Below are 11,168 nucleotides of genomic sequence, written 5' to 3' on the forward strand. Positions count from 1 at the left end.
GAGAGAGAGAGAAGGGAGAGAGAGAAAAGGAGGAGAGAGAAAGAGAGAGAGAAATGGAAAGGAGAAGGAGAGAGAAAGGGAGAGAAATGGAAAGGAGAGAGAGAGAGAAGGGAGAGAGAAATGGAAAGGAGAGAGATAAGGGTGAGAGAAATGGAAAGGAGAAGGAGAGAGAAAGAGAGAGAAAAGGAGAAGGAGAGAGAAAGAGAGAAGGAGAGAGAAATGGAAAGGAGGAGGAGAGAGAAAGAGAGAGAGAAAGGGAAAGGAGGAGAGAGAAAGAGAGAGAGAAATGGAAAGGAGAAGGAGAGAGAAATGGAAAGGAGAAGGAGAGAGAAAGAAAGAAATGGAAAGGAGAAGGAGAGAAAAAGAAAGAAATGGAAAGATGGGGGGCAGAAAACGTGTTGAAGCAAACAGATCAGGAGTCAACGGTCTCTTCTGATCTAACCACAAGCCCAAAAGCACTCCACGAATCCTACCCCCCTTCTTAAAGACCCACCACATGGCACAGGACCAGCTAGACAGACAGGGCCTGCCATGGGACAGGACCAGCTAGACAGACAGGGCCTGCCATGGACAGACCAGCTAGACAGACAGGGCCTGCCATGGACAGGACCAGCTAGACAGACAGGGCCTGCCATGGACAGGACCAGCTAGACAGACAGGGCCTGCCATGGGACAGGACCAGCTTGTATTGACAGGGTCTGCCATGGACAGGACCAGCTAGACGAGACAGGGGCCTACCATGGGACAGACCAGCTAGACAGACAGGGCCTGCCATGGACAGGACCAGCTAGATAGACAGGGCCTGCCATGGGACAGGACCAGCTAGACTTGTTAAGCACTTTGTGGTTGAATCTGTGTTTGAAATTCACAGCTCGACTGAGGACCTTATAGATCCTTGTATGTGTTTACAGAGATGAGGTAGTCATTACAAAATCATGTTGATCACTAGTATTGCAGACAGAGTGAATCCATCCAACTGGAGGAAGAGAGAGAGGGAGGAAGAGAGGGGGAGGAAGAGGGAGGAGGGAGGAAGAGAGAGGAGGAAGAGAGGGGAAGAAGAGAGAGAACGGGAGAGAAATGGAAAGGATAAGGAGAGAGAAATGGAGAGAGAAAAGGAGAAGGAGAGAGAAAGGGAGAGAGAAAAGGAGAAGGAGAGAGAAATGGAAAGGAGAAGGAGAAGGAGAGAGAAAGGGAGAGAGAAATGGAAAGGAGAGGAGAGAGAGAAGGGAGAGAGAAATGGAAAGGAGAGAGAGAGAAAGGAGAGAAATGGAGAGAGAAAAGGAGAAGGAGAGAGAAAGGGAGAGAGAAAAGGAGAAGGAGAGAGAAATGGAGAGAGAAAAGGAGAAGGAGAGAGAAAGGGAGAGAGAAATGGAAAGGAGAGGAGAGAGAGAAGGGAGAGAGAAATGAAAAGGAGAAGGAGAGAGAAAGGGAGAGAGAAAAGGAGAAGGAGAGAGAAAGGGAGAGAGAAATGGAAAGGAGAGGAGAGAGAGAAGGGAGAGAGAAATGGAGAAGGAGAGAGAAAGGGAGAGAGAAAAGGAGAAGGAGAGAGAAAGGGAGAGAGAAATGGAAAGGAGAGGAGAGAGAGAAGGGAGAGAGAAATGAAAAGGAGAAGGAGAGAGAAAGGGAGAGAGAAAAGGAGAAGGGGAGAGAAATGGAAAGGAGAGGAGAGAGAGAAGGGAGAGAGAAATGGAAAGGAGAAGGAGAGAGAAATGGAGAGAGAAAAGGAGGAGAGAGAAAGGGAGAGAGAAATGGAGAAGGAGAGAGAAAGGGAGAGAGAAATGGAAAGGAGAAGGAGAGAGAAAGAAATGGAAAGGAGGGGAGAGAGAGAAGGGAGAGAGAAATGAAAAGGAGAAGGAGAGAGAAAGGGAGAGAGAAATGGAGAAGGAGAGAGAAAGGGAGAGAGAAATGGAGAAGGAGAGAGAAAGGGAGAGAGAAATGGAGAAGGAGAAGGAGAGAGAAAGGGAGAGAGAAAAGGAGAAGGAGAGAGAAAGGGAGAGAGAAATGGAGAAGGAGAGAGAAAGGGAGAGAAATGGAAAGGAGAGGAGAGAGAAATGAAAAGGAGAAGGAGAGAGAAATGGAGAGAGAAAAGGAGAAGGAGAGAGAAAGGGAGAGAGAAATGAGAAGGAGAGAGAAAGGGAGAGAGAAATGAGAAGGAGAAGGAGAGAGAAAGGGAGAGAGAAAAGGAGAAGGAGAGAGAAAGGGAGAGAGAAATGGAGAAGGAGAGAGAAAGGGAGAGAAATGGAAAGGAGAGAGAGAGAAGGGTGAGAGAAATGGAAAGGAGAGAGAGAAGGGAGTGAGAAATGGAAAGGAGAGAGAGAGAAAGAGAGAGAGAAAAGGAGAAGAGAGAGAAAGGGAGAGAGAAATGGAGAAGGAGAGAGAAAGGGAGAGAAATGGAAAGGAGGGAGAGAGAAGGGAGAGAGAAATGAAAAGGAGAGAGAGAGAGAAGGGAGAGAGAGAAAAGGAGGAGAGAGAAAGAGAGAGAGAAATGGAAAGGAGAAGGAGAGAGAAAGGGAGAGAAATGGAAAGGAGAGAGAGAGAGAAGGGAGAGAGAGAAAAGGAGGAGAGAGAAAGAGAGAGAGAAATGGAAAGGAGAAGGAGAGAGAAAGTGAGAGAGAAAAGGAGAAGGAGAGAGAAAGGGAGAGAAATGGAAAGGAGAGAGAAAAGGGAGAGAGAAATGGAAAGGAGAGAGATAAGGGAGAGAGAAATGGAAAGGAGAAGGAGAGAGAAAGAGAGAAATGGAAAGGAGGAGGAGAGAGAAATGGAAAGGAGAAGAGAGAGAAAGGGAGAGAGAAATGGAAAGGAGAAGGAGAGAGAAATGGAAAGGAGAAGGAGAGAGAAAGAAAGAAATGGAAAGGAGAAGGAGAGAGAAAGAAAGAAATGGAAAGATGGGGGGCAGAAAACATGTTGAAGCAAACAGATCAGGAGTCAACGGTCTCTTCTGATCTAACCACAAGCCCAAAAGCACTCCACGAATCCTACTCCCCTTCTTAAAGACCCACCACATGGCACAGGACCAACTAGACAGACAGGGCCTGCCATGGGACAGGACCAGCTAGACAGACAGGGCCTGCCATGGGACAGGACCAGCTAGACAGACAGGGCCTGCCATGGGACAGGACCAGCTGGACAGACAGGGCCTGCCATGGGACAGGACCAGCTAGACAGACAGGGCCTGCCATGGGACAGGACCAGCTAGACAGACAGGGCCTGCCATGGGACAGGACCAGCTAGACAGACAGGGCCTGCCATGGGACAGGACCAGCTAGACAGACAGGGCCTGCCATGGGACAGGACCAGCTAGACAGACAGGGCCTACCATGGGACAGGACCAGCTAGACAGACAGGGCCTGCCATGGGACAGGACCAGCTAGACTTGTTAAGCACTTTGTGGTTGAATCTGTGTTTGAAATTCACAGCTCGACTGAGGGACCTTATAGATCCTTGTATGTGTGGGGTACAGAGATGAGGTAGTCATTACAAAATCATGTTGATCACTAGTATTGCAGACAGAGTGAATCCATCCAACTGGAGGAAGAGAGAGGGGAGGAAGAGAGAGGGGAGGAAGAGAGGAGTGGAGGAAGAGAGGGGAGGAAGAGAGAGGGGAGGAAGAGAGAGGGGAGGAAGAGAGGAGTGGGAAGGGAAGAGAGAGGGGAGGAAGAGAGAGGGGAGGAAGAGAGGAGGAGGAAGAGAGAGGGGAGGAAGAGAGAGGGGAGGAAGAGAGAGGGGAGGAAGAGAGAGGGGGAGGAAGAGAGAGGGGAGGAAGAGAGAGGGGAGGAAGAGAGAGGGGAGGAAGAGAGAGGAAGAGAGAGGGGAGGAAGAGAGAGGGGAGGAAGAAAACAGGTGAACGAATACCGTTGCAGCCTCCGAGGACCAGGAAGAGAGGAGGAAGAGAGGAGGAAGAGAGGAGGAAGAGAGGAGGAAGAGAGGAGGAAGAGAGGAGGAAGAGAGGAGGAAGAGAGAAGGAAGAGAGAAGGAAGAGAGGAGGAAGAGAGGAGGAAGAGAGGAGGAAGAGAGGAGGAAGAGAGGAGAAGAGAGGAGGAAGAGTGGTGGGAGAGAGTAGGAAGAGAGGAGGAAGAGAGGAGAAGAGAGGAGGAAGAGAGGAGGAAGAGAGAGGGTAGGAAGAGAGGAGGAAGAGAGAGGGTAGGAAGAGAGGAGGAAGAGAGGAGGAAGAGAGGGTAGGAAGAGAGGGGAGGAAGAGAGGAGGAAGAGAGGAGGAAGAAGGGAAATAGAAGAAGCGAATACCCCCCCCCCCAACACTCACTCTGTGTTTACCCAAACTATATTTTGTACATGTCATTGAGCTACAAGGTGTTTCTGGGGACGTATCCGGGGTGAATTCTTCTCTCTCTGATACTACCAGTATTATTGTGTCGGCTGCGTCCATCCTGCTGCCTCACTACCTGTCTACTATCTGATTATTTACAGGGGGCTGGCTGGGCTGGAGCTGTGCAATATCAATCTGGCTCAAGGTGTGTGTTTGTGGAAAACAGGGTGTGGTGACAGTGTGTGTGTGTGTGTGTGTGTGTGTGTGTGTGTGTGTGTGTGTGTGTGTGTGTGTGTGTGTGTGTGTGTGTGTGTGTGTGTGTGTGTCTGTGTGTGTGTGTGTGTGTGTGTGTGAGTGTGAGTGTTTTCCGGTAAACAACGTATCCAGCTAAGGCTACTTTATCAGCAGTGGGGAAAAACCCTTCAGATTGACACAATGGTATTCACTCCTACAGGGGTAGAAGATATGGAGGGATGAGGAGAGAGAGATGGAGGGAGACAAGGAGGCATGGATGGAGAGAGAGAGGGAGGGGAGAGAGATAGAGGGGGAGAGAGAGAGGGAGGGAGGGATGAGAGAAGGGATAGAGGGAGAGAGATAGAGGTGAGAGGAGAGGGATGGAGAGAGAGGGAGGGGAGAGAGATAGAGGGGAGAGAGAGAGGGAGGGAGGGATGAGAGAAGGGATAGAGGGAGAGAGGAAGAGGTGAGAGGAGAGGGATGAAGGAAGGGAGGCATATGCAACAAACAGAGATGGAGGGAGGAAGAGAGATGGAGAGAAACAGAGAGAGGAGAGATGTCTCGATACAGGAGGAGCAGTAAAATCCTTAATCCCTCCACCCTGGTGTTGCTTTCTCCCCCTCTCGTCTCCCTCTCTCTTCTCCCCCTCTCTCTCCCCCTCTCTTCTCCCTCTCTCTTCTCCCCCTCTCCCCCTCGCTCTTATCCCCCTCTCTCTCCCTCTCTCTTCTCCCCCTCTCTCTCTCTCCCTCTATGTCCCTCTCTCTTCTCCCCCTCTCTCTCTCTTTTTCCCCCCTCTCTCTCTTCTCCCCTCTCTCTTCTCCCCCCTCTCTCTCTCCCCCCCTCTCTCTTCTCCCTCTCTCTTATCCCCTCTCTCTTTCTCCCCTCTCGCTCTTATCCCCTCTCTCTCTTCTCCCCCTCTCTCTCTCTCTTCTCCCCCTCTCTCTCTTCTCCCCCTCTCTCTCTCCTCCGCTCTCTCTCTCTCTCTCCCCCTCTCTCTCTCTCCTCCCCCTCTCTTTCTCTTCTCCCCCTCTCTCTCCCTCCCCCTATATCTCCCTCCCCCTTTCTCTTCTCCCCCTCTCTCTCTCCTCCCCTCTATATCTCCCTCCCCTTTCTATTTCTCCTCCCTCTCTCTTTTCTTCCCTTTTCCAAAGCCCGCTCTGTTGTGAAGATAAATTGTTTAGTAGCAGTAACAGAATGCTAGACCGCATCCCAAATGGCACCCTATTCCCTATAAAGTGCACTACTTTAGACGGGAGCCCTAGGGGAGATCTGGTCAAAAGTAGTGCACAATGTAGGAATAGGGTACAATTTGTGCCGCAGTCCTATTCTGTTATTTCAGTTCAGGACTCAATGGAACCGAGCCCTTGGCTCAGACACCTGTCTGTTTCATGTCTATACAAGGTTACCCACCAGCCAACGCTTTCCAACCACACCAATCAGCCTGTATGGAAGCCAAAAGATCACACTTTAGAGTGTGTGAGTCTGTGTGTGTATGTTGGGTTAAGTGTGTGTGTGTTGTGTTCTCAGTGCATGTGTGTGTCGTGCTCTCAGTGTGTGTGTTACCTCTTGCATTATTTTAAATGCCCCCCACCAATCATCCACCTCTCCCCTTCTGCTGCATATCATTGAAGACCAGATATGTACTGGGGGAGGGGGGGCTATGCATGGCTGAGCACACTGTTCAATGTGAGCTGAGCAGGCTGGCTGGCTGGGCTCCCCCCCACTATCAGGCTGGCTGGGGGCTCCCCCCCCAACACTGGTGGGACACTATCAGGCCTGGTTATCATTTCCCATGAAGACTCTCTTATCACCCTGGCCCAGAGAGGTCTCCCCTTCTCTCCCCCCCTCGCTCTCCCACCATCTATCCTCCTTCTCCCCCTTCTATCACCCCTCTACTCCCACTCTCCCCCATTTCCTCCCCTCTTTTCATATCCACCAGCCAGCCTCGTATCGCCTCCCTCCCTCCCTCCTTCCGTAGCTACACAACATTCACTGCTTCAAAGATTCCACACCGTATCCCAAATGGAGCTCTATTCCTTATATAGTGCATTGGGCTCCATAAAAGTAGTGCGCACTACGTAGGGAATAGGGTGTCATTTGGGACACTACAGCCTCACACACACTTCCCCAACTCCGTGAGAGTTTGTGTGAAACGCTCAATTTGCCAAACAGTTTTCCAGTGTAATTGGGCTTGGTACCTGTGTCCATGAGATAGCGTAGCCTCTTCTCCACGCGCGCCGCCCGGGCGTCGATGTGGCGCTGCTCGCTCTCCAGAGCAGACAGCTCCCCGACAACGTACTGACTGGTGTCTTTGAACGCCTTCTGGTAGAGGGAGAACAGAGAGAAGAGGGGGAGACAGAGGAGAAGAGAGAGAGAAGAGGGGGAGACAGAGGAGAAGAGGGGGAGACGGAGGAGAAGAGAGAGAAGAGGGGGAGACGGAGGAGAAGAGAGAGAAGAGGGGGAGACGGAGGAGAAGAGAGAGAGAAGAGGGGGAGACAGAGGAGAAGAGAGAGAGAAGAGGGGGAGACGGAGGAGAAGAGAGAGAAGAGGGGGAGACGGAGGAGAAGAGAGAGAAGAGGGGAGACGGAGGAGAAGAGAGAGAGAAGAGGGGGAGACAGAGGAGAAGAGAGAGAAGAGGGGGAGACGGAGGAGAAGAGAGAGAGAGAAGAGGGGGAGACGGAGGAGAAGAGAGAGAAGAGGGGGAGACGGAGGAGAAGAGAGAGAGAGAAGAGGGGGAGACAGAGGAGAAAGAGAGAGAGAAGAGGGGGAGACGGAGGAGAAGAGAGAGAGAGAAGAGGGGGAGACGGAGGAGAAGAGAGAGAGAGAAGAGGGGGAGACGGAGGAGAAGAGAGAGAAGAGGGGGAGACGGAGGAGAAGAGAGAAAAGAGGGGAGACAGAGGAGAAGAGAGAGAAGAGTGAATGAAAGACAGAGGACAGAGAGACAAACAGAATGAAAGACAGAGGACAGAGAGACAAACAGAATGAAAGACAGAGGACAGAGAGCCAAACAGAATGAAAGACAGAGGACAGAGAGCCAAACAGAATGAAAGACAGAGGACAGAGAGACAAACAGAATGAAAGACAGAGGACAGAGAGACAAACAGAATGAAAGACAGAGGACAGAGAGACAAACAGAATGAAAGACAGAGGACAGAGAGACAAACAGAATGAAAGACAGAGGACAGAGAGACAAACAGAATGAAAGACAGAGGACAGAGAGACAAACAGAATGAAAGACAGAGGACAGAGAGACAAACAGAATGAAAGACAGAGGACAGAGAGCCAAACAGAATGAAAGACAGAGGACAGAGAGCCAAACAGAATGAAAGACAGAGGACAGAGAGACAAACAGAATGAAAGACAGAGGACAGAGAGACAAACAGAATGAAAGACAGAGGACAGAGAGACAAACAGAATGAAAGACAGAGGACAGAGAGACAAACAGAATGAAAGACAGAGGACAGAGAGACAAACAGAATGAAAGACAGAGGACAGAGAGACAAACAGAATGAAAGACAGAGGACAGAGAGACAAACAGAATGAAAGACAGAGGACAGAGAGACAAACAGAATGAAAGACAGAGGACAGAGAGACAAACAGAATGAAAGACAGAGGACAGAGAGACAAACAGAATGAAAGACAGAGGACAGAGAGACAAACAGAATGAAAGACAGAGGACAGAGAGACAAACAGAATGAAAGACAGAGGACAGAGAGACAAACAGAATGAAAGACAGAGGACAGAGAGACAAACAGAATGAAAGACAGAGGACAGAGAGACAAAGAGGGGTTAGAATTCCTCATGAAACAAGAATCACATACAGCATCAAAACATTATAATTTATTAAACGGGGGAGAGAGAAGAAAGGGAGAGAGGAGGTTTTCTTTTAAACAGAAGTCTTTCACTAGAAGACTGAAAAGGCCCCACGATAATGGCCGCCTTGTTGTTGCTATTGTTCCCTTGTTCTTGTTGTTGTTTTGGTCCTCCTCCCTCTTCAGAGAGCGGTGGCTAGAGATACACAGCAAAGCTTTACCAGAGAAGAAAGCGACTTTTATTTTAGCGTTTTAGTTCTAGTCGACACACTTGGAAACACTGTAGTCAGAAACACAGTTCCCTCCCGACACACGCTCCTCTACCCAAACCTTTTTCTCTTGTGATACACTATTATGCTCCCTCTTGTCCTAATTTACTCAACCTGTATGGATGGGGTCAGGGGTCACCCCCACGGTTACCTCTGAGTCATTCACACTCGTCCCCATCGCCCTTATTTCAGCCCACATGTCTAGTGCAGGGCTCACCAAACCTGTTCCTGGAGAGATACCCTCCTGTAGGTTTTAACTCCAACCCTGTTCCTGGAGAGAGACCCTCCTGTAGGTTTTAACTCCAACCCTCCTGTAGGTTTTAACTCCAACCCTCCTGTAGGTTTTAATTCCAACCCCTGTAGGTTTTAACTCCAACCCCTGTAGGTTTTAACTCCAACCCTCCTGTAGGTTTTAACTCCAACCCTCCTGTAGGTTTTAACTCCAACCCTCCTGTAGGTTTTAACTCCAACCCCCCTGTAGGTTTTAATTCCAACCCCTGTAGGTTTTAACTCCAACCCCCTGTAGGTTTTAACTCCAACCCTCCTGTAGGTTTTAACTCCAACCCTCCTGTAGGTTTTAACTCCAACCCTCCTGTAGGTTTTAACTCCAACCCTCCTGTAGGTTTTAACTCCAACCCTCCTGTAGATTTTAACTCCAACCCTCCTGTAGGTTTTAACTCCAACCCTCCTGTAGGTTTTAACTCCAACCCTCCTGTAGGTTTTAACTCCAACCCTCCTGTAGGTTTTAATTCCAACCCTCCTGTAGGTTTTAACTCCAACCCTCCTGTAGGTTTTAACTCCAACCCCCCTGTAGGTCTTAACTCCAACCCTCCTGTAGGTTTTAACTCCAGCGCTCCTGTAGGTTTTAACTCCAACCCTCCTGTAGGTTTTAACTCCAACCCTCCTGTAGGTTTTAACTCCAACCCTCCTGTAGGTTTTAACTCCAACCCTCCTGTAGGTTTTAACTCCAACCCTCCTGTAGGTTTTAACTCCAACCCTCCTGTAGGTTTTAACTCCAACCCTCCTGTAGGTTTTAACTCCAACCCTCCTGTAGGTTTTAACTCCAACCCTCCTGTAGGTTTTAACTCCAACCCTCCTGTAGGTTTTAGAACCAGGTGTGTTAGATGAACGGGTTTTCTTGCCAAGGGACCAATGATACCCCACATCCAGGTTAACCAGCAGCCAATCATATGTTAACAAAAATAATCACCACATCTCATCTTATGTATGTGGTCCTTCTGTGGCACAGTTGGTAGAGCATGGTGCTTGTAACGCCAGGGTAGTGGGTTCGATTCCCGGGACCACCCATACGTAGAATGTATGCACACATGACTGTAAGTCGCTTTGGATAAAAGCGTCTGCTAAATGGCATATATTATTATTATTATTATATTATTATCAGGTGAATGATAATGGCTCGTAGAAGTAATCAACATGTAACAGCAACAACTAGGATGAGGTGATACTAGGATGGTCTACTCTCCTCCTCCTCCTCCTGCTCACTATTCCTTAGAGGATGAGGTGATACTAGGATGGTCTACTCTCCTCCTCCTGCTCACTATTCCTTAGAGGATGAGGTGATACTAGGATGGTCTACTCTCCTCCTCCTCCTCCTCCTGCTCACTATTCCTTAGAGGATGAGGTGATACTAGGATGGTCTACTCTCCTCCTCCTGCTCACTATTCCTTAGAGGATGAGGTGATACTATGACTAGGATGGTCTACTCTCCTTCTCCCCCTCCTGCTTACTATTCCTTAGAGGATGAGGTGATACTAGGATGGTCTACTCTCCTCCTCCTGCTCACTATTCCTTAGAGGATGAGGTGATACTAGGATGGTCTACTCTCCTCCTCCTGCTCACTATTCCTTAGAGGATGAGGTGGTACTAGGATGGTCTCCTCCTCCTCCTCCTGCTTACTATTCCTTAGAGGATGAGGTGATACTATGACTAGGATGGTCTACTCTCCTCCTCCTGCTTACTATTCCTTAGAGGATGAGGTGATACTATGACTAGGATGGTCTACTCTCCTCCTCCTGCTTACTATTCCTTAGAGGATGAGGTGATACTATGGCTAGGATGGTCTACTCTCCTCCTCCTGCTTACTATTCCTTAGAGGATGAGGTGATACTATGACTAGGATGGTCTACTCTCCTCCTCCTGCTTACTATTCCTTAGAGGATGAGGTGATACTATGACTAGGATGGTCTACTCTCCTCCTCCTCCTCCTCCTCCTGCTTACTATTCCTTAGAGGATGAGGTGGTACTAGGATGGTCTACTCTCCTCCTCCTGCTTACTATTCCTTAGAGGATGAGGTGATACTATGACTAGGATGGTCTACTCTCCTCCTCCTCCTGCTTACTATTCCTTAGAGGATGAGGTGGTACTAGGATGGTCTACTCTCCTCCTCCTGCTTACTATTCCTTAGAGGATGAGGTGACACTATGACTAGGATGGTCTACTCTCCTCCTCCTGCTTACTATTCCTTAGAGGATGAGGTGATACTATGACTAGGATGGTCTACTCTCCTCCTCCTGCTTACTATTCCTTAGAGGATGAGGTGGTACTATGACTAGGATGGTCTACTCTCC

The 11,168-nt window shown here is 49.2% G+C and overlaps 1 long non-coding RNA gene across 1 annotated transcript; it reads left to right on the forward strand.

The window, feature by feature from the left end:
- Positions 1-7,820: 7,820 nt before the first annotated feature.
- On the forward strand, positions 7,821-9,777 carry LOC127924122 (uncharacterized). The gene is made up of 3 exons (XR_008116840.1): positions 7,821-8,872; positions 8,989-9,060; positions 9,250-9,777. It is a non-coding gene; the product is annotated as an uncharacterized LOC127924122 (long non-coding RNA).
- The last annotated feature ends 1,391 nt before the right edge of the window (positions 9,778-11,168 follow it).

The sequence above is a fragment of the Oncorhynchus keta genome, unplaced genomic scaffold (assembly GCF_023373465.1).
Source record: "Oncorhynchus keta strain PuntledgeMale-10-30-2019 unplaced genomic scaffold, Oket_V2 Un_contig_3704_pilon_pilon, whole genome shotgun sequence".
Classification (NCBI taxonomy): domain Eukaryota; kingdom Metazoa; phylum Chordata; class Actinopteri; order Salmoniformes; family Salmonidae; genus Oncorhynchus; species Oncorhynchus keta.